Below are 21,827 nucleotides of genomic sequence, written 5' to 3'. Positions count from 1 at the left end.
TTGACGTTATAATTTTTCAAAATGTTTCTGAGGGCAACGAACCATTTCCTGGTTCGTTTAACATATTACGGATTATGGTTATAATTTTCATGGGAATGAGCTCCTATTTATCTTTTGAAAGCAGTCATATTTCTTGGAATAGTGATTTCAGGTCTCTGAACCTGTAACTTTGAAACAATCCCACTCTTAGCCCACCAACCACCCTTCCCCGCCTCCCAAACCTGAAACCCACACTCACATCAAAGTCAGATCTGCTTGAAGGGAGGACGGAGTGATGCTTCTTCACTCAGATATTGGTCAATCAGATAACTAGCAAAAAGCAACCTTAACCATCATTATTAACTACTCATGAATGGGGCAGCCCAGCTACAGAGAAGTGGTTTGTCCAGGTGATGTCTGACAACTGCGTGACCCATCACTCAGTTGATTCAAGTCTATATCAATGGTTCTCTACCCTGGTTACACATTAGAATCAACTGGGGAAGGAAAAGTATTGGTACCAAGTATCCACCCTCAAAAATTCTGATTCATTTAGTCTGGCATAGGAGGCATCAGTATTTTTAAAGCTCCTCCAGTGAATCTCAGGTGCAGGCAGGGTTGTGTGCCACTGAATAATATAATATTTTTATCTTAAAAAATTTTTTTTTTGCAATTTCTTCATACAGTTTCCACCCGGTATATCAGAAGCTCTCCCAATATTTAAATGAGTTTCCACTGATTCACCCACCCCCTTTATAGGATTCACTGAGCTTATGTCTATACAATGTCAAAATAACCAAATCAACCAAATTGGTATTAATACAGTCAGCTAACCAGTCCATTGACCAACTTGTTTTATGTTTTGGTGATGGTGGTGTCATAAGTATATTTCTTGAGGACAGTCATTTGATCTTTTTCGCTATAACAATCTTTTTTCTCTATCATGCTTACAGATAAAATGTCCTTGTTTATTTTAAGTTTCCTTAATTGATTGAGTTGTTAATCCTAATTCTCAAATTTTCCTCTGGACAATATTTTAACTTAACTGAATCAAAATAGATTTTTAAAATATAGGACCTTTATATAAGAAAAATATTGTATAGGACTAATATAAGAAAGATAGCAGTTTAAACCTGGCCTCATATCACTTAAAATATGACAAATTTTAAGGTTTCCTTATCACTAGTATTTACTATCTTTGAAAAAAATGTGGTGAGATGATTGATATAGAACATAAAGAACACTGATCTAGCACACTACTCTCTTTGTAATGACATTTGTTCTTATTTTTAAATACTCATGGAAATTCTCCCCTACTGTTACCAGTTAGCTTTCCCAAATTATGCTATAACTGTTGGTTAAAAAAAATTTTTTTTTTATTGACTTCAGAGAAGAAGGGAGAAGGAGAGAGAAGTAGAAACATCCTATATAATAAAAGCATAGTATGCAAATTGTCCCCTCTACCTGAGTTCTTCTGGGAGTTCGACCAGGGCATGGGCTGGCCGGGGAAGGGAGAAAGGCCCCGGCTGGTGGTGGCAAGCAGTCAGGGAAAGGGAGGGAGTATTCAGCCAGCAGCTGCTAGGGACCCTACCAGTGCATGAATTTCATGTACTGGGCCTCTCTCTAGTCAATGATAAAAAAGAGAATCATTGATCAGCTGCCTCCTATATGTCCCACACTGGGGATTGAGCCTGCAACCCGGGCATGTGCCCTGACAGGGAATCAAACTGCGACCTCCTGGTTAATAGGCCGATGCTCAACCACTGAGACATGCTGGCTGGCCTGGTCTCATTAACTTTATATTCTCCATGCTTGTAGAGAGAGAAAGTCAAATAAGCAGTTAGATGTTCTGGACAAGAAATATGGATTGGGAGCTATCAACATAGAGAACTCTGTTTAAGAGGTTTATGTGGAAGTAATTATCAAAAGAGAGTGTTTATAAAGAGACATGAGATGGGTCAAAGATAAAATCCTGAGGAAGAGCTATATGGGGTCAGGTGCCCTCTTCTGTACTCATATTAACCCAATGCACACTGGTCAATGGAGTTTCCTTTTTTATATGTTAATTTGTTATTTTCCGACATATGCTTGTGCATAACTGTCAAGAATATTGGAGCATGACTGTATGTGTGTGTGGTGAGGGTGGAGTAAGGTCAGAGCACAGGCCATGGAAACCAGCTAAGGAAGTTTTCTTTTTCTTTGAAAACCCTGCATCCTGCACAAAACTATAGGGCTCCTTCTACATGAATATTTAGGCACCGAATGAGAAGTTAAACTTGAGTGTTTAGCTAGTGGATTCGCAGTGCCGACAGCCATTGTAATATTTTTTTTTGGCATAAAATGATTTGTTAAGAAGTATTGTGATTCTGTGACTTTTTAAAATCCAGATATTTCCTCCATGTCTTGGTTCTTCCTTTTGGAATTTAGAACAGTGGCTGCTATATTCTAGGTGTGGTCTAGGTGAGGCCCAGGGACAAGTTCCATTCCATATGGGTCTGAAAACTTAACTTTTTTTCTTTGACACAGAGTCTGCCCTCAATGCTGGCCAGCTGTTTGGCAAATTTAGTTACAAGGCAACAGTGTAGTAACTTAACTTAAAGACTCATAAACAGGAGAGACTCCTGTTATGAAAATTCCAGGGAGAAGTTCAGTGATGAGAATCCAACCATGTTAAGAGGTCAGCTACTTAAGAATGGCAGAGTTAGGAGTCATTGTGCACCATCAACCAGCTTGAATGGTATGAAAGAGAGGCAGGAGGCAAATTCCCTTCCACAGAGGTGGGAAATGAGAAACAGGATGAGGGGCTAGTCAGTGAACACAGGTCCTTAAGAGGCTGGCTTTACAAGGGGGAAGAAAGTAATTGGTGGTATCTGGAGAGGCTGAAGGGGTTTTTCTTCCCTTGCTTTTCCTTCTCTTCCCTTCTTTTCTATCTCACTTTCTTCTTTTCTGCTTTCAAGATGGGAGGTTTGGGTTCTCTTTAGTCAGTGAAAAGGTCTAGGTTCAAAATATAGAAGAGGAGAGGGGATGTTTATAAGGAAATTAAATACAGAGGGCATATCTATCATTGAGATAGGCAGAAAAGAGATGAGGATACATGTAGATAGGAATAAACTGGAGAAATAATGGAAGGAAAGAAAATGGAGGAAAACCCATACAACAGCCCATTCTCTCTATAAAATAGCAACCAACACACTTTGGACACTTTCTATGTTCTAAGCATTATTAAAATTACTTTAAATATGCCAACTCATGAATTTCTTAAACAAAAAAAGAACTCTGGGAAAATGAAATTATTATTCTAACTTTACAAATGAGACAGCTGAAACGTTAAGGAAATAAGTATCTTGCTTGAGGTTATACAGTGACTAAGAGGCAAAACCAGGATGCAAAGCTGTTTACCATTATGCTGTACTGCTGGAAATGAAGGGTACATAGGTCACTTAGGATTTTGAGTAACCATTGTGTGGATGGAAAGGTACAACATAGAATTGCTGAGTCACTCAAGATCTTAGTCTGTGTTGGAAATGATAATCATGTTGCATCATTAATCTGCAAGGTTGAGAGATTTCCTCTAGCAAAACTTGCCTTACCAGTTATAGGAGTGGAAATGTTTGAAAATTTGCATTGATGGGGAGTTGGGGATTGGTGACTTGGAAGGAGTGGGATGCCAGAAAAAGAGAAATTGATGTGTTGGATCATGAGCTCTAGCCTCTAAGAAGAAGAAATGAGAGCAGGAAAAGTTGAAGATATGGGGGTGGGTGCGTGCATAGGAAGAGGTTAACCAAAGAACTTGTATGCCTATATGCATAACCCATGGACACAGACATTAGGGTGGTGGAGGCCTGGGGTAGGGGGAGGAGGTGGGCTATAAGGGGTCAATGGGAAAAAAAAAGTTGATGATATGAGAGAAAATGTAGGAGCAAGGAGCCTAAGATCTCAAGGAGATTGAAAACTAGTTGAAAAGTTGGAGACTTGCAGAGATAGAAAGTTGAGATTAGAAAGGGATACTTAAGAGAAACCAAGATGGTGGCTTAGGTAAACCCCTAAATTGCTGCCTTGTACAACAATTTCAAAATACAACTAAAAGACAGAAAGGACACCAGAACTGCAGGAAAGCTGGCTGAGTGGAAATTCTATAACTAGAAGGAAAGAAAGAAGCTCACAGAAAATCAGAAGAGCTGCAAAGGACAACAATCAAGACTTAACTACAACAGGGCTGTACACACAGACCACAAAGGCGTGCACCAAGAGTGTCCACCTCAGGTGACTGAAAGGCCAAACCACTGGGCCATATAGGAAACCTAGTGCACAAAGCTACTCTACCAACTCAGGGAAGCAGCAAAAAATGTGGAGACAAAGTAACAGATCACAAATGAAAGAAATGGAAGGGGAAAAAATGACTGGATATAGAATTCAAAACCACGGTTATAAGGTTTTTCAAGAATTTCCTAGAAAAGGCTGATAAATTTAGCCAGACCCTCAAGGATATGAGAAAGGACCAACTAGAAATTAAATATACACTGACTGAAATAAAAAAAATATTATACAGAGACCCAACAGCAGACTAGAGGAATGCAAGAATCAAGTAAAAAATTTGAAATACAAAGAAGTAAAAAACACTCAACCGGTAAAGCAAAAAGAAAAAAGAATCCAGAAAGTTGAAGATAGTGTAAGAAGCCTCTGGGACAACTTTAAGTGTACCAACATCCAAATTATGGGGGTGCCAGAAGAAGAGAGAGAGCAAGCTACTGAAAACTTATTTGAAGAAATAATGACTGAAAACTTCCCCCACCTGGTGAAAGAAATAGACTTACAACTCCAGGAAGTGCACAGAACTCCAAACAAAAGGAATCCAAAGAGGACCACACCAAAACACATCATAATTAAAACTCCAAGGGCAAAAGACAAAGAGAGAATATTAAAAACAACAAGAGAAAACAGTTAATTATCTACAAGGGATCACCCATATGATTGTCAGCTGATTTCTCAACAGAAACTATGCAGGTTAGATGGAAGTGGTAAGAAATATTCAAAGTGATGACTAGCAAGAACCTACAATCAAGATTACCCAGCAAAGTTATCATTCAGATTGGAAGGTCAGATAAAGAGCTTCATAGATAAGAAAAAGCAAAGGAGTTCATCATCACCAAACCAGTATTATATGAAATGCTGAAAGGTATTCTTTAAGAAGAGGAAGAAGAAAAAAATAAAGATAAAAATCATGAACAACAAATACATATCTATCAACAAGTGAACTTAAAAATCAAGTGAATTAAAAATCTGAGGAACAGGATAAACTGGTGAATATAATAGAATCAGGGGAATAGAAAGGGAGTGAACTAATAATTCTCAGGCGGAAAGGGGTATGGGGGGTGTGGGAAGAGACTGGACAAAAATCTTATACCTATGGATTAAGGACAGTGGCGGGGGGTGGGGGGTGGGGGGGAGGTAAGTGCAGAGGGTGAGGTGGAAACCAGGTGGAGGGGAGCTATGAGGAGAAAAAGAATAAACTATTGTAATAATATGAACAATAAAGATTTATTATTGATAAATTTGGGGGCGGGGGGGGGGGGAGGAGAAAGGGATACTTAATTCTCACAACAATCCTAGATTTTAGAAGTGAATGTTGGCATCAGTGATGATAGGTTGATGGTGTGACTTTGGGAATACGTGACTGAAATGGATTGGAGGTGAAGATTATGGGACGTGACAAGGTCAAAGTTGAGGCTGAGATCAGCGGAGATGTTGTATAGGTGTTGACTAAACTCATTGGAATGGTGCCAGAAGCCCTAAGGACTGGTTTGGACTTCAGAAAGCTGCAAACTCAAATGTGTAATGGGCTTAGTCAGGGGTTGGGAATATCTAGCCTGTGGGCTGTATAAGGCCCAAGAAGTCATTAAACTAGCCCTGTCAAGGCATTAGGTGTGAGTTAATTAAATGTTTGGACAAATATAGCAGGCTAACTTTTAAGTTGATAATTTTGTATAACCTTGAGTGATGTTATAAATCTTCAAATGGACCTTGGCAGAAAAAAGGTTCCCTGCTCCTGGCTTAGGGAGAGATACAAAAGATTAGTTGATATCTGGCATGCAATAAAAATCACTCATTGTCATTGTCAAAGAACAGTTGAATAGCTTATATTTTGTACTGTCACTTTTGAGGGGGGAAAAAAAGCATATGGTAACAATTGCAAAACAACATATTTCACCAGTAACTTTGGATGCTTTATCCTAGGAAGAAAAGACTACATACTCTGATGAAATCTCCTCTTCCTCTTCCTTCTCCCTCCTCTTTTTTTTTCTCCGGGTAGTTCACAGTACAGCATTGTCTGGGTAGAGAGAGGCAGCTGAATGTCATCAGGCTTTTGGATGAAGAGTTTGTTGTCATTTGTGGAGGTGGGGGTCATGGGAGAGGGGCTGGAAACATCAGTGGGAATCAGTGTGGTGTCTTTGCTTCTATAGTTAGCCATGTGATGGGAACCAGCAGTATGTGTTTCTTTTGCACAGATGTGCATACCAGTGTCTCCTTTTCTCTCCTGCCTCTTTTGGATTTCAGGAAATCAAACTTATTTATTTATTTTAAATATTTTTATTGATTTCAGAGAGAAAGGCAGAGAGAGGAGAGAGGAGAGAGGAGAGAGGAGAGAGGAGAGAGGGAAGGAGGGAGGGAGGGAGAGAGAGAGAGAGAGAGAGAGAGAGAGAGAGAGAGAGAGAGAGAGAGAGAGAGAGAGAAATGGATCAGCTGCCTCCTGCATGCCCCCCTACTGGGGATGGAGCCTACAACCCGGGCATGTGCCCTGACCGGGAAGCGAACCTGGGATCTCCTGGTTCATGGGTCAATGCTCAACCACTGAGCAACACTGGCCAGGCAGGAAATAAAATTTAGATCTGATATTAGCTTGGGAAGCCTCACACATGAAGACATGGCACTCCTGCATAGGGACAGAGTATGAATCTGGGTGTGACAGGTAAGCAGCCTGTGTCGATCATGTATCAGTGGGGTGTAAGGAACAGAAACTCCAACCTGGCTGGCTTCCCTAGTCAGGAGAAGAATTCCTTGATGTGGTAGAAAGTTCAGGAGCAGGAGGTCTGGACTCTGACTTTGCTTCTCTGTGATTCTCTTGACTCTGTCCCTACCATGAGTTGGTTTTATGCTCTACCTGATTCACATCATGGTTCCAAGATGACTGCTGTAGTAGTTTGCAGGGTCAGGTCACACTGAGAAAGGTAACACCCATTGGAAGGGGCAAAGCTACGTCTTCATGTCTCCTCAATAGTGAGGAAACGTTTCCAAGAAGCTCCCAAAATTCTTTCCCTCAAGTTGTTGGCAAGGATTGGGCCACTGGCTTTTCCTTAACTCCATGACTGGCAGGGGGACAGGAATTTTGTAATCCTTGATTGATATTGGGGATGGACTGGATGCTGATTTCCAAGAGAAGCTGAGGCCATTATGAGGAGATTGTAGCCTTGTCAAGGGAAAAGATCCTCAGTTAGTGGTCAAGTCCTAGACTTCAGCATTTGCTGGCAGTATGGACTTGGATAAATTACCCATTTCTGTGAGCCTCCATTTTCTGTTATAGGATCGTTGTGGGACTTGAAAACACTTTCAGGAGCTATACAAATGGCAGTTATTCTCTTAGAAATAATAATTTTAACAACAACTATAATAATAAGAGTAACAACTTCCAGTTAATGAAGACTTACCAGTTCTTGGCACTTGCACAGGCTTAAATGCATTCTCTTTATTGCTCACTAAAAACATATCATATTAAAGTAAATACTTTATTTCTGATCTCAAGTAAGCTGAGATCTGGAACAGTAAGGCTCAAGGGTAGGGACAGAGATCAGGAGTGGGCTGAGTTTCACCCCAGGGTTCCATTTTGTTGGCCTGTGTGACTGAGTAGCGGCAGCTGGCTATGGGGCCTCTGACAGTTGCTCTGTTATTTGCCACAGATTATCTTTAGCTAACTAGTTCAGGGCTCACTGCAGGAAGGAGTTACAAAACACAGGTGTATATGTACTTTTACAACACGATGCTTTTCTTCCCACTATTCCTCTATTTCTTCAAATATAAGGGTGTTTTCTTTGCATATTTGTGCTTTTGAAATTGTAGAGGGATCTACCAATGTAAAGGTTCTTGAATATATTGTTTCTACTTAATGTAGAAGTCCAGCCTGGGTTTGTATTGCCTTGAGGTTTAGTGGTCAAGAGACCTATCAGGCAATGAAGTCACCAAGTTGTAAATCTCCCTGCTGTGAAGTGAACTTCTTCCATATTTTGAGTTCTACCCTTATGATCATTTCCGGGAAGGAGAAGAGCTAGGTATTGAACTTTGTACATGGTATTGACTGGTGTGTTTATGAAAGGTTTTTGAGTGGTGACAACACACTTGAAGTGTTCCTTTGAGATGATGCGTTTTCCTGTTCTGTGGTGTTTCATATGCTTGGGGTCATAAAATATTTCCATCTGAACTGTTCTGATGCAATTTACTTTTCCCAGGCCCCCTCGCAATCGTAATAAAAGTAGTGTTTCTATGTTTCCTAATTTGAGGAAATCCAGTCCATATCAGTTATTCCCCATTAGCGCCTACAGTCCTGGGGAGAAATGAAACTGAATTTTGATTCATCTCCCTGTAGGGTGACTTAGGGCTCTCAGTCTGCATGCAGATAGATCCCGGATGAACCATCTTTCAGACACATCTGCTTTTTATTCATAGTTCTGGTCCTCACACGGGGGCCTCTGCTATACTCCTAAGACAAGCTTTGAGTAAGTTGATGGGAAAATAAAGTGGGAGGTGCTTTTTTTCTTTTTCTTTTTCTTTTTCTTTCTTTCTTTCTTTCTTTTTTTTTTTTTTTTTTTTTTCTGAGGAAGGATGAATTTGGAGTATTTGTTTTGGCATAGTGGTGGAGATAGGAAGACTTTCATTCATTCATGTGACTCCACTTCTCATGTCATTTTCTCAACAATTCCTAGAATACTTCTCCCCATCTCTTCCCACCCCCCACATAACATATTGGTGGATGCAGCTATGTAGCAATGAAAAGTAAGAGGAAGAAACTGCCACTATTCTGAAACAGATTTTAAAAAGATCTTAGTCGTGACCATAGTGTATATGATATACTAAATGGTGTTTATTTATATTTATGTTCTCTGCTTATATATCTTTCCAGATGACTTTATTTATTTTCATTTTTTTTATCTTTGTTGGGGAAAAGCCCCAAAAGTCTAAATGCAGGACCCATTACAGAGAACTGACATATAGCTTATTCAAATTTGTAAGAGCTTTATTTTTTTGTTAATATATATTTTTTTTTACTGATTTCAGAGAGGAAGGGAGAGGGAAGAGAGAAACATCAATGATGAGAGAGAATCATTGATCAGCTGCCTCCTGCATGTCCCCTACTGGGGATAGAGCCTGAAACCTGGGATGTTCCCTGACCAGGAATCAAACCATGACCTCCTGGTTCATAGGTCCACGCTCAACCACGAAGCCAGGCCGGGTGGGCCATAAGAGTTTTGATAGGAGAAACTTACATACACGGGCAATGTAGCAGCTGCCAGTGGTGACCGGCAGGAAGTATCCAGAGCCCTCCCAGGACAGGGTGTCTTTCTGTATGGGGTTAATAGTAAAACCAATGGTGGGCAGTCAGTTGGTCTACCAGAAAGAACAGTACATTCCCAACTTAGCAGATAACATTAGGCAGTTGTCACACTCTGTACTTTCATGAACCTCCTTCCCAGGGCATGATGGTTATAGTCCACCAAGCCTGAGGCTACAGAGAGTTGAGTTCAACATTTCCTGGATGCATTTGCTGCTGGAGCCACATTGCATCTCAGTGCGTTCCCCTGCGATGTATTTATTTTTTCCCCTCCAGAAAACACTGATATGTCAGGTATGGGAATAGGTAAAAGCCAAAGAGGGTGACCACCCCTTCCTTGGAGGGGCCCATGGACAGACCTCACAGTGTGACAGGACTGTGAGGAAGGTGGAGAGATTGCTGTGGCAGGAACTAAATTATTGGGGGGGAAGGACCCCAGAACAGCTCCTGTGAAGAAAGTAGAATATGGAAGCCTGGGAGGCTACTTCTACCTGCTCAGACAACCCGTCAACGGAAAAGCCTAGACTTCAACTCGAATCTTTCTATGTTCAAATTGCATGACCTTTATTTGGTTTCTTTTTCCAGGTTTGAATTTTCAAAATTATCTCTAAAATAATTCAGATTGCAGAGGGAATAAAGGGCATTCTCCCCCCCCCACCCCCCCATCTATCCCCATACTCCAGGCTTACATGGCTAACAGTTTGATGGGTGTGTTCTCAGACCACCTTCTCTGCATGTAGAACTCGCCGGAGGAAACCTCAGGAATGCCTGTCTCCAGCCAGACTGGACAGCTGTGAGGGCGAAGGCTGTGGTCAGGGATGTGCTGTTCTCTCCGGGACCTACCTGGGTGAGGTTCATAGCATGCTGGGACACTCCCCGGTTTAGCAGCCCTTATTAGAAATATCAGATTGGCCACAAAGCTGTTGTAACTTGAACAGGATGTTAATCCAAAAGAAGTGCTGCAGTTCCAATGGGAAATGACAAGGTCACTTAGTTCCTACAACATGCCCTGTAATAGGAGGGGCTCAAAACAATTACTCAGAGCACTTCTGTCCAGGTGGAGTTCACATCGGAGAGTCTTCAAATGGTGAAGGCGAGGCAATGAGCTAAAATGTCTTTTTTTTTCCAGCTCAATTCAATCATTTTGCCCTAATAAGTCCAAGAAGTTGACAATCTAGTAGGAAACAAGATTATTATCTTGGCAGGGGAAAATCGGTGTCTGCTAAGCAGATTTCCAGTGGACACAAGATCACAGAGAGAATATTGATATCTCTACAAGACATCTTTCCAGTTATTTAGAGCATCCATTTACAAGTAAATGGTCTGCCACAGCATTTAAACGAGAGTTGCTAAGTCAAATATCTTTTGTATTTGGGGGCTTAGGTGCTGAGTTGTGACTTAATAGAGGGGGTTGGGCCATAACCCAATCGAGAGAACGTGTAAAGGCTCATTCTCTCACCTTCAACAGGTACTCAGGTTCTGTCCTTGTTGCAGGAGACATCAGTGAACAAAAATCCCGGAGTTCACATTAGTTAAGAAACCAATAACTAAGCCAATTGGAATGATCGCTAAAGTAAAAGTAAACACATCAGACCCATTGCTCTGTCCCTGTGAATTAACTGCACAAAACTCCAATTGTGTTAGTTGATGTTTCTGGGTACGTGATTTCTGGGTAAGCGAGAATACTGTATTTCTAAGTAGAGAGAGCTTATTTCTGGCATTCTGCTTCGTCTGTTGCCTTAATTTGCCCAATAACCTCAATTATAAATATGATTGGTTCTCTGAGGTAGCAGCTGGTTTACTTTATTCTAGTTTGCTGTTTAATGGAAAATAAAGCATTGTGGAAAATCCTGTCCGCCCTTGTACTGATGGTGATGACTTTCTGCAGTTACTACGACTTAGTGTGGTGTGCGACCCCCCACCTGGGCGAGTGGATTCCACAGTGGGGTGTAGAGCTGGGAGCTCCCCAGGAGGCCCTCCGTCCGCAGGGAGCAGTCCTCACAGGCTGCCTTTCTGCAGTGTGACTCTGATGAGGTCACTAGAATAACAAGCCTAGGAGCTGGGACCTGGGAAACCACGTGGGAAAAAGTGGGGATAAGAAACATTTGTGACAGCCCTTATCTGCAATGTCAACAACCAGAACTTTGCTAGGCCTGCAAAGGGAGGCAAAACCAATAATTTGGAGAGAGAAAATGTAGGCTGCTGGCAGGGAAGAGAGCCTTCTGATTCTTATTATTCTGTTCATTCTTCGGTGCCCTGATGACTGTTTTTTATTTTTATTTTTTTATTTTTTAGCAAATTAATGAGTACTAAGGGCCCTGCCCAGGTAGTGTCATTGGTTAAAGCATTGTCCTCATATGCCAAGGTTGTGGGTTCAATCCCTGGACAGGGCACATGAATGCATAAACACTAGTAAGTGGAACAACAAATCAACATTCCTCTCTCTTTCTCAAATCATTAACAAAATTAATAGGTATTAAGGATGGGATCCCTGGAGCTTCTTTGCTTGTGCCAGGAGCTCCTGCCTTCTCCTGTGTATCAAGGTGCTGCATTGAGACAGGAGACAACAGGCCAACCCAGGGTCTCAGAATTCCCAGCCTGTCCCACTAGAGGGACTTGAAGTCCTCACAGGTTGTAAGTACTAAAGAGCTGGCCTTGGGTTGTCAGAATGAATCTGTTGAGCCGGCCTCCCCGCTGAGTGATTGGTGCCTCTATCAGCCGCTTGTCAAATAATTTGAATACTGCCCACGGTGTCATGTTCAATGTGTAACATTTCTAAACTTCTTTCTCCCAAAGTAGGTTCAACAGTGTAGAAATACTTAATAAATATTTTACATTAAGTATTAATCATTACATTTGTCATTAATTATTAATATATGACAGTGGTTAATAAATATTTTTTAACGGTGAGGAACTAGAAGTTCTTTGACTGCAGAATATTCAGTGCAAGATTTTCAGAACATTTGCCAATGAACATTAGAGAGTCCAAACGAAGGATCATCAGGAATGTAGTCTCACCTGACATGTCACATGATTGACTCAGAGGCATCCTAACTGTCCAACGACAGAGGATTTGTAAAATCTATTACAGTACTTCCTACAGTCAAATACTTTGCAGCCGTTAGAATTATCAAAGTACATTTATTAATATGTGTAGTATCAAATTAAGTGAAAAGAATACATTACAGAGAGAGTGATTACACTTTTGTTTTTTAAATTGTGGCAAAATATATATAATGTAAAATTTACCATTCTAACCATTTTTATGAGTACAGTCCTGTGACATTAAGTCTATTCACCTTGTTGTACAAACATCACCACCATCTATCTCCAAAAGTTTTTAATCTCAAACTGAAATTCCACACTCACTAAACAATGAGTCCCCATCCTCCCTACCCCTATCCCCTGGCAACCATCAGTCTACTTTCTGTTCCTATGAACTTGACTACTCTAGGCACCTCACCCAAGTGGAATTATACAATATTTTCCCCTTTATGACTGTATTATTTCACTTAACATTATGTCTTCGAGGTTCATCCATGTTGTAATGTGTCATAATTTCCTTACTTTTTAAAGGCTGTCTATTCCATTATGTAATACCACATTTTGTTTATCCATTCACCTGGACACTTGAGTTGCTTCTACGTTTTTGGCTCTTGTATATAATGCTGCTATGACCATGGATTTGCAAATGTCTGTTCAAGCTCTGGTTTTCACTTCTTTGGGGTATAAACCAAGAAGTGGAATTACTGGATCATATAATAATTTTATTTTTTGAGGAACTGCCATACTGTTTTCTGTAGAGGCTGCACTGTTTTACTTTCCCACCCGCAATGTACAAGCATTCCAATTCCTTTGCATCCTTGCTAACACTTGTTATTTTCTCTTTTTTTCTTCTTTTGTTTTTTATAATAGCCATTGGAAAGGGTGTGAAGTCTCAGTTTTGTTTCTTTAAAGATGCATTTCTAAATACATACAATATAGAAAAGATTGTCTAAAGGATTGGCTACAAATAAAAAGAGTGCTTATTGAGTGACAGGCTGTACATGATTTTTTTATTTCTTTTTGCTCTATTCTCTCTCTTTTTTTTTTTTCTTCATTCAGCATGTGTAACATGTGTAATTAAAAAGATTTGAATCTCAAAATCAAGCTCTATCAGTTCTGAGGTTGAGGGTACCTCCTCTTTGCCCCTGGCTGTTGATTTTGGACTTGATGCTGCCCTCGTCACGTTGTCACACTCCAGCTGAGGCTGCCAATGGGTGCTGCAGCGTTTGAGGCCCAGCTGCCAATGTCCAGGGAAGCAGACCCAGGGCTCCTTGGCAGTGGATTAGACTGCAGTGACTATTATAACCAGCATGATGCCTTTTTGGTGAATTTGTCGGCTTTCCTCCTCTATTTTGATTTTTAGCACAAAGAAGTCTCCTCTTTGGGTCTGTTTATTCCATAAGGTTATGGCTGGCCATCTTAGTTGATTACAAAGGAAAGGGAAGAGTACTTTCTTCCTATTCTATAAACTTATACACTGAGTAGCCAGATTATTATGACCACCTGACGTTTGTAGGCAAATTAGCCGTGCATTGCATCATATGGGATATGGAAGCCGAAGGTCTGTTTGAACACCTTTGCTGTCTGCAGTTACCAAGATAAAACGTCTCCAATTCGCACAGGAACACAAGGATTGTACAGTCGAGCATTGGAAAAAAGTCATGTGGTCCGATGAATCACATTTCCAATTGCATCACGCAGATGGCAGAGTGAGAAATTCGCAGAAACTGCATGAAAGCATGAGCCCCATATGCATGAGTACAACTCTTCAAGCTGGTGGGAGGCATGTTTTCCTGGCATGATCTGGGCCCTTTAATTCATGTGTAACAACGTCTGAAGAGCACAACATACCTAAGTATTGTTGCTGATCAAATTCATCCTATCATGTTGATGGTGTATCCTAATGGAGATGGCTTCTTCCAACAAGACAATGCGCCATGCCATGGTGCTCATATCGTGCAGAGTGATTTCAAGAACATGAGGGAGACTTTACCTTGCATAGGTGGCCCCCATAATCACCAGATCTCAACCCAATTGAGCATTTGTGGGACGAAGTTAAAAGAACCATCAGGCAGCTGGTTCCACAACCATCAAACCTCAGAGAACTGGACAGTGCTATTCTGCAAGTATGATCCCCCCACATTGGGCTCCAGTTGCGAGTGTCCCAAGTTGGGCTGCCAGTTGCGAGTGTACCCTTCCCCACATCCCGCGTGGGGTTCAGGGTTCAGGCTCTGGAGGAGGTTGCACATAAGAGAAGGAGACTAGACAAGAAAATATTAATTTGGGAATTGGGGCCAGGTGGAAGCCCAAGAGAGGACTATGCTTTGCTATGGCCTTGGGATCCCTTTTATTCAGGTTTGGGATCCACCCATAGCCCTTAGGCAGGCAATTTCCAGGAACAGCTGGATGATAACCCATCAGCAAGGAATTACATAAGACCAAAAGGTGGAAGTTGTGTCAGCTACCATTATCTCAACTAAACAGTGTGTGTATGGCTCTGACCCTTGCCAGAGCCTCAGGGTTGACCAGCCTTCTGGACTCCTTGTCCACCTCTTTCTGCTAGTGAAGGCAATGGGCAGCTTCCAACACTATTCATCAGGCATGATGTCAGATTTCTCTTATCACCTTTTAACATCTCGTGGTCAATCGCCAAGAAGAATCGCCGCAGTATTGAAGGCAAAAGGTGGCCCAACTAAGTACTGATGGGGTTGTCATAATATTCTGGCCACTCAGTGTATATTCTGTAATTTTCCAAAGAGTGTAAGGCTCACAACAAGTATCGATGCCAAGTTAAAAAGCATTGCCAGTTTATTATGACCACCTGGATTGCATATATACCGATGCAGAAAGAGCTGAGAGAAGTCCTTTCATGGAGCAAAGTACTGCCTTTATGAAAAAAAGTTTGCCCAGTTTACAATAATATAATGCACTTTTTTTTGGTATTTCTTTTTTTTTTTTTAATCATTTGAAGCATTTCAAATAGTAGTACATATGTCTCCTTCCCCCCGCCCCCCATTGACCTCCCTCCAGCTTCCCGTACCCCTCAGCATATGCCTTTACCTGCCCCCCAACCCCCACCCCCAGTGTCTTGTATAATATGTTTGCTTTTAAAGGGTAAAGAAAGTGAACAGGTGATAAGGTGGTAAGGAAAGGCATTAGTTAAGGATATTTTTATATGTGATTGACTCTTTTAATCAATGATCAGTGACCTTTTGTGGGAGCTCTTTTTGTTTTGTTTTGACATGATGATTTTGGCTGCCTATTTCGAAAGCCAAGAATTTGAAGTAAAGTCAAAGAGATGGTTGGAACAATCTGGGCTTGAGCTGTTAGGACTTGTGCAGGTTTTATGCTGATGTGAGAAAGATCTGATGACTAAATTTGAGGCCCTCAGAAATGGAAGGAGTTGAAGCTGAGGACAGATTATTACTGGGGAGGCACAAGAGTAATTCCACTTCTTAATCATATTATATCTGACGAGACACTGTCGTTCATTACATCTCAACACTTCTTTTTGGCACTCAGTTTTCTCACACAGACCTCTCACAAAAGAAGCAGTGGGTAGCCTGGCCCCTGTGGCTTGGTGGTTGAGCGTCAACCTATGAATCAGGAGGTCATGGTTTGATTCCTAGTCAGGGCACATCACATGTCTGGGTTGCAGGCTTGACCTCCAGTGGGAGGCAGCCCATCAGTGATTCTCTCTCATCATTGATGTTTTTATCTCTCTCTCCCTCTCTCTTCCTCTCTGAAATAAAAAAAAAAAAAAAAAAAAAAAAAAAAAAAAAAAAGCAGCAGCAGTGGGTAACTTGGGGTTCTGGCTTTTTGTCACCTTCCTCCCTGAGTCCCAGCCTTGTATCATGTTGTCTTGTTATCCTCCACAGCCTCGTTGGGACCTGCCATCGTTTCCATCACTGTAGCCCCTAGTCAGAGCAGTGTTTAGTAGCCCAAATCGTATGGGGACAATTGCAGACTCCACTGCGAACACTTTTCCTTCCCATCCTCCTTCTCAATCTGATCGTGGGCTTGCCTTCTACAATCTCTCTGTATACACCCACCCCTCCTGACCCACCTGGCCCTGTGGTCATTTTCAGGTCACTGTCTGTGATTTACCTGTTTGTATCTCTGTTTTCTTTAGGCACATGGACAGTCCCTCCTCTCTGTCCCCATGATGTGTGCTCACTCCACTTCATCTTTCTGAATCTGGGCACAGAGGAAGGCAGCGAGCCATTAAGAGAGTCCTTCACAGGCTAATGGATTTTACAGGGACTTTATAGAATTCTTAGCAGGACTGGGATAACAATTATGGATTACATAGCATTATGCTAGTTGTCAGTTGTTGGTTTTTTTGCCCAAGCAGGTCACCACCTTATTTTTAAAATATTTTTCAAATCAAGCAAGTCTACATTTACATAATGAGATGAATCAAGAACCTACCAATCCCATATGGCATATTTCATGTGAAAGAAAAGTAATACTAAAAAAGTAAAAGTCTGGCGGACTGAAAGGTCCTGGGTTCAATTTCGGTCAAGGGCACATGCCTGGGTTGTGGGCTCGATCCCCAATAGAGGGCATGCAGGAGGCAGCAATGATTCTCTCTCATCATTGATATTTCTATACTCTCTGATCTCCTTCCTCTCTGAAATCAGTAAAACCATATTTTTAAAAAAGTATGTTATGTATAAGTTTGATGTATTTAAATTTATTAAGATTTGTTATACGAAGAGTAGGTTGCCTTATCTTCTTTGCTGCCTGATGTTTTGAACAACACAGGGCTGCTTTTGAAGACATTTCACCAGAGAGAAATGAACTAAGTGTTTGTTGACGAGGTGCTTATTACCAAATAGGAGCTCCTGCCCTTGACCTCAGATTGCAGTTTTGATTGTAGGTAGAGCACAGGTTTCCTACACGCTTTGCCCTGCACTGTTGCTCCTCACCTGTTCAGTCTTTGATAAAGACATAAGAGAAAGCTGATGGATGGCTTCTATGAACAGATGGAGCCTAGTTGATAGGAAGTTAGGGAATTTTTTTTTTAAGCGTATTGTCTTTTTTCTTTTTGTAAAATATATTTTATTGATTTTTTTACAGAGAGTAAGAGATAGGGACAGAAAGCTAGAAACATCGATCAGCTGCCTCCTGCACACTCCCCACTGGGGATGTGCCCACAACCAAGATACATGCCCTTGACTGGGATCAAACCTGGGACCTTTCAGTCCGCAGACCGACGCTCTATCCACTGAGCCAAACCAGTTTTGGCAGGAATTCTTGATCCTCTGCCAGGTTAATAGTTATAAGTATCGTGTTGGCCTCAGTCTATGACAACCAGATATGGCGGCTGGAAACCTCTGCACACTCCTGATGGAAGGAGCATTGACTTTATTGATGCCTGGCAAATCTTCAGCCAAGATGACTGAAATTTATCTGCTCCTGTCATCCCAAGGGCTCGAGACACTTGACACATTTTTGATGGCCTTCTAGTGCACAGCTCTGAAATGCTGCAAACTCCTGGGCAAGCGGCTGAATTCTGCTCAGGAGCAGTACCTGTTGGCTGGAGAGTGTATACGGGAGCTAAAGCGCAGGACATCAGAAATATTTCTGTGGGCATCCCTCTTGGCAGAATTCCAGGATCAACTGGTGCTTGTGCAGGCTGAATGCTCCCTAGACTGAGGCAGGGCTTTCCAGCAGTTTTGAATCTGGGCCTGGTGAGTAACTAACCTACAGAACTGGCATTCAAAGCAACATGTTGAGGATCAAATGGTCTGCAGTTTATGAAACAGTTATTTTTTCAGTTTCAGTGACTATTTATTGGGGGCCTGCTGTAGGTGAGGCATGTTCTAGGTGCTGGGAATCCAGTGGCAAAGAAGAGAGAGGCTAGATTCCCTCTCACATGGAGCCGACAGCTTTGTGGTGAAGACAGACCATTATCAAATAAGAAATGAGACAACTTCAAATGGTGACAGATGTGCTACGAAGAAAATGAAATAGCCTAATTTAATAGAGAGTTACTAAAGGGCAGGGGACATCATAAATTATTATGGTGGGGAAGGAAGCTCTTAGGAGGAAACAGTTGATCCCAAGTCTGAGAGACAAGAAAGAGCCAGCTGTGTGAAGATGGGGGAGGGGAAGGCATTCCTAGAACCAGCACAAAGGCCCTGAGGCCTAACAGAGTTTGGCATGTTTACATAGAGAACAGGAAGAAGGCTTGGGAAGCTGTCTACCATGACTGAAGAGAGAGAAGAGTGGTAAGAGGCTGACATTTGAAGATTTGAAAAGGATCAGATCATTCAAGGCCTTGTCAACGGTAAAGGAGGTTAGGTGACATTCTCAGGGCGACGAGGAAACCATTGGAGTATTTTAAGCAGTGGAGTGATGTGATCCCGTCAACAGTGCTGCATTCATCTAACTTTACATCTGCAGTGCCTTCTAAAAAGCCCTCCAAAATGTGTCACTGTGCCTGCTGTAAGAATGCATTTGAGGATGTGAGTCTTACACCACAGTTCTCCCTCTGATGGACTGAGGAGGAACTGTAGCAGTTAGAAGTTGCTCTGAGTTCCGGTCTCAAACTGAATTTGTAGAGACCCTGGAGCCAGCCTTCCAGACAGGGTTTAAATACCTGTGTGACCTTCTGAGTCATTAACTCCAATGTGCCTTTGTGTCCCCATTGTCTGCTCATAGTTTCGAGCACACACTGGGATCACTGCTGAGGAGATTTAATGAATGGTGCCAATGGCATGCATGCACTATGTAAGTGCTCGCTGTTATTATTGTTAGGAAAAATTGTCTGCCTTCAGGCATTGCAGATTATGCAATCAGCTGGGGTTCCCTTTGTAGTGTACGTGCTATAATTCTTAAGGCCAACCTTTGTGGGTCCCTCCCCAATAGTAAGTGGATAAATTTTATCAGTGTTAACATCCTTTGTAGTTCCATTTTATACCTTTGCCTTGGTCTTTCATTTTTATATCTTAACCTTTAAAAAATATAATGTTCCAAATGTTTTGAGGATATTTTACATATTATATATGTTGTTTTTTTAAAAATATATATATTTTATTGATTTTTTACAGAGAGGAAGAGAGAGGGACAGAGAGAAACATCGATGAGAGAGAGTCATCGATCAGTTGCCTCTTGCACACCCCCTACTGGAGATGTGCCTGCAACCAAGATACATGCCCTTGACCGGAATCGAACCCGGGACCCTTCAGTCCACAGACTGATGCTCTACCACTGAGCCAAACCGGTTTCGGCATATTATATATGTTTGATAGAGGTAGACCATAATACTTGTACAACTTAATTTGTTCACATAACTATATATCTGATACAACTTCCCTTGTCAGTAATTATACTTTATCCAATCATATATAAATGAGAGATCAGAGCTACTGTAATAAATTCAATCACTTGAACTAGAAATGTTATTTTTTTTTAAAAACTGGTTATAACGGTAATACTTATTCCTTTTGAACATTTCAAATAGTACAGAAGTAGATAACATAAAAATTGTTCCTACATCTATCTTTATCCTGGGTAATCTGTGTGCCCTTATACAAATTTGGGGAAATAACTACATAGTTCCCATGCATGCATAAAATATAATTCTGACCTCAATAGGAAGATGTGAGTTTACATCTTGTTAGAAAAGGTCCTCTTTGATTAAGAACCACATGCTCTTAATAAAATACTTCTTCTCCCTCCGCAGCTCACAGAGGCTCAGGACCTCCTAGGGATCCCATGCTAGAGCTCCCTGACATTCAGCTACAGCCATGAAAGTTACTTCCTGTCTAGTGAGTAGAGGGGGTTGTAAGCTTAGAACCACGAGGGATCTCCCTCTCCGCCCCTCCACCCCACCACGGGTCTGAATGCCTGGGCTCCATGCAGGTGGGCCAGGCTCCGTGTCAAAACACTGCTCCGTAGCCTATGTGACTAGACTGCTCTGAGCATTAGGCACGAAGGTGTTGGCACGTTGGACTGCCTCTGGAGAATGGCCAAACTTTGTGTCGCCAGGGTTGTGTGGCAAAGGGCCCACTAGTCTCTGTTCTCATCTCATTGCTGGTTCAACTTTCTGGGTCGCCTCTGTGAGTCACTTTGCTGAGGGCCTTGAACGATATTGGGGGCCAGTGAGGAAGTAAGTGTAGAGGCCAAGTATTGCTGCTAGGCAGGATTGGGTTGACAGAATCTCCAGATTTTTAAAGCAAAGTAAGCAATCTGGATTTTTTAATATGAAGTTATCTGGTTTTGAAATATTGGAAACTGATTCTAATTTCTAAAATAAAATAAAATAAAATAAAAAAATTCACCCTGGAGGCCCAAACAAAATATGCCGGTAAGCTGTGTTGACTACTAAGTGGCCAGTAGGTGCCAGTTGTGCATGCACTCATGCCCTGGTTGATTCCTAGGGTCTCTTCTAGTGCTCCATAAACCCCTGGTTCTTATCTACACATGTTTGGAGGCAGGTTTACACTGATGGACTGGCGTCTAGAACCCAAACTCCAGAGGGAATGGGGAAGAGGTGGGATCAGAGTGGGCCTACGTGGGATCGTCCTATACCCGGTGGCATTGAGAGTGTGCATAGTTGGGCCAAGGAGCCTTTGTGTAGATTTCTCTGTGCAGCTGTGTACACAGCTTGTGTAGGAGAGTGACTCATTCTCTTGTGGAGTTAGGAAGGAGAGAGATAAACCATGCTCCTCTAAATGTCCTTAGCCCCAGGGACTGCATGTTCACTATTGAAGAGATAAGAATCAATCAAAAACGTTCTTCTGAAAAAAATGTTCCTATTACAGTTGATATTCAATATTTTACCTTAGTTTCAGGAGAACAGGTTAGGGGTTAGACAGTTATATGATTTACAAAGTGATCCCCCTGTTATTTCCAGTACCCAGTGGGCACCATGCATGGTTATTACAATATTATTACCTGTGGTTCCTATGCTGCACTTTCCATCCCCCTGACTATTCTGTAACTGCCAATTTGCATTCCTCTTTTTTTTTTTTTTTTTACTTTTTTTAAAATTAAATTATCATCTGTGTACATATTTTACCATTGCCCCCCCTCCCATACATACCCACCCTCCCCAGAGTTTTGTGTCCATTGGTTGTACTTATATGCATGTATACAACTCCTTCGGTTGATCTCTTATCTCCCCCAGATCTCCCTCCCCTCCCCGCTGTAATTTGACAGTCTGCTTGTTGCTTTACTGTCTCTAGATCTATCT

At 41.6% G+C, this 21,827-nt stretch overlaps 1 protein-coding gene across 6 annotated transcripts in view; it reads left to right on the top strand.

The window, feature by feature from the left end:
- SLC16A12 (solute carrier family 16 member 12) overlaps positions 1 to 21,827 on the top strand; it is a 65,905-nt gene that overhangs the window by 7,197 nt on the left and 36,881 nt on the right. The window contains exon 2 of one of the 6 annotated variants that reach the window (XM_084904333.1): positions 12,051 to 12,211. The exons of 4 other annotated variants lie outside the window; for them this stretch is intronic. The gene's annotated coding sequence lies outside the window, so the exon portion shown is untranslated. Of the gene's footprint in view, positions 1 to 11,880; positions 12,212 to 21,827 lie in introns of those variants that run through there. One more of the 6 variants, XM_084904335.1, reaches the window with a different exon arrangement.

This window comes from Pipistrellus hanaki (genome assembly GCF_964339955.1).
Source record: "Pipistrellus hanaki genome assembly, chromosome: 14".
In the NCBI taxonomy this organism is placed as follows: Eukaryota; Metazoa; Chordata; class Mammalia; order Chiroptera; family Vespertilionidae; genus Pipistrellus; species Pipistrellus hanaki.
The sequence above is the reverse complement of the archived record's forward strand: the minus strand, read 5'-3'. Positions and strand labels throughout refer to the sequence as shown.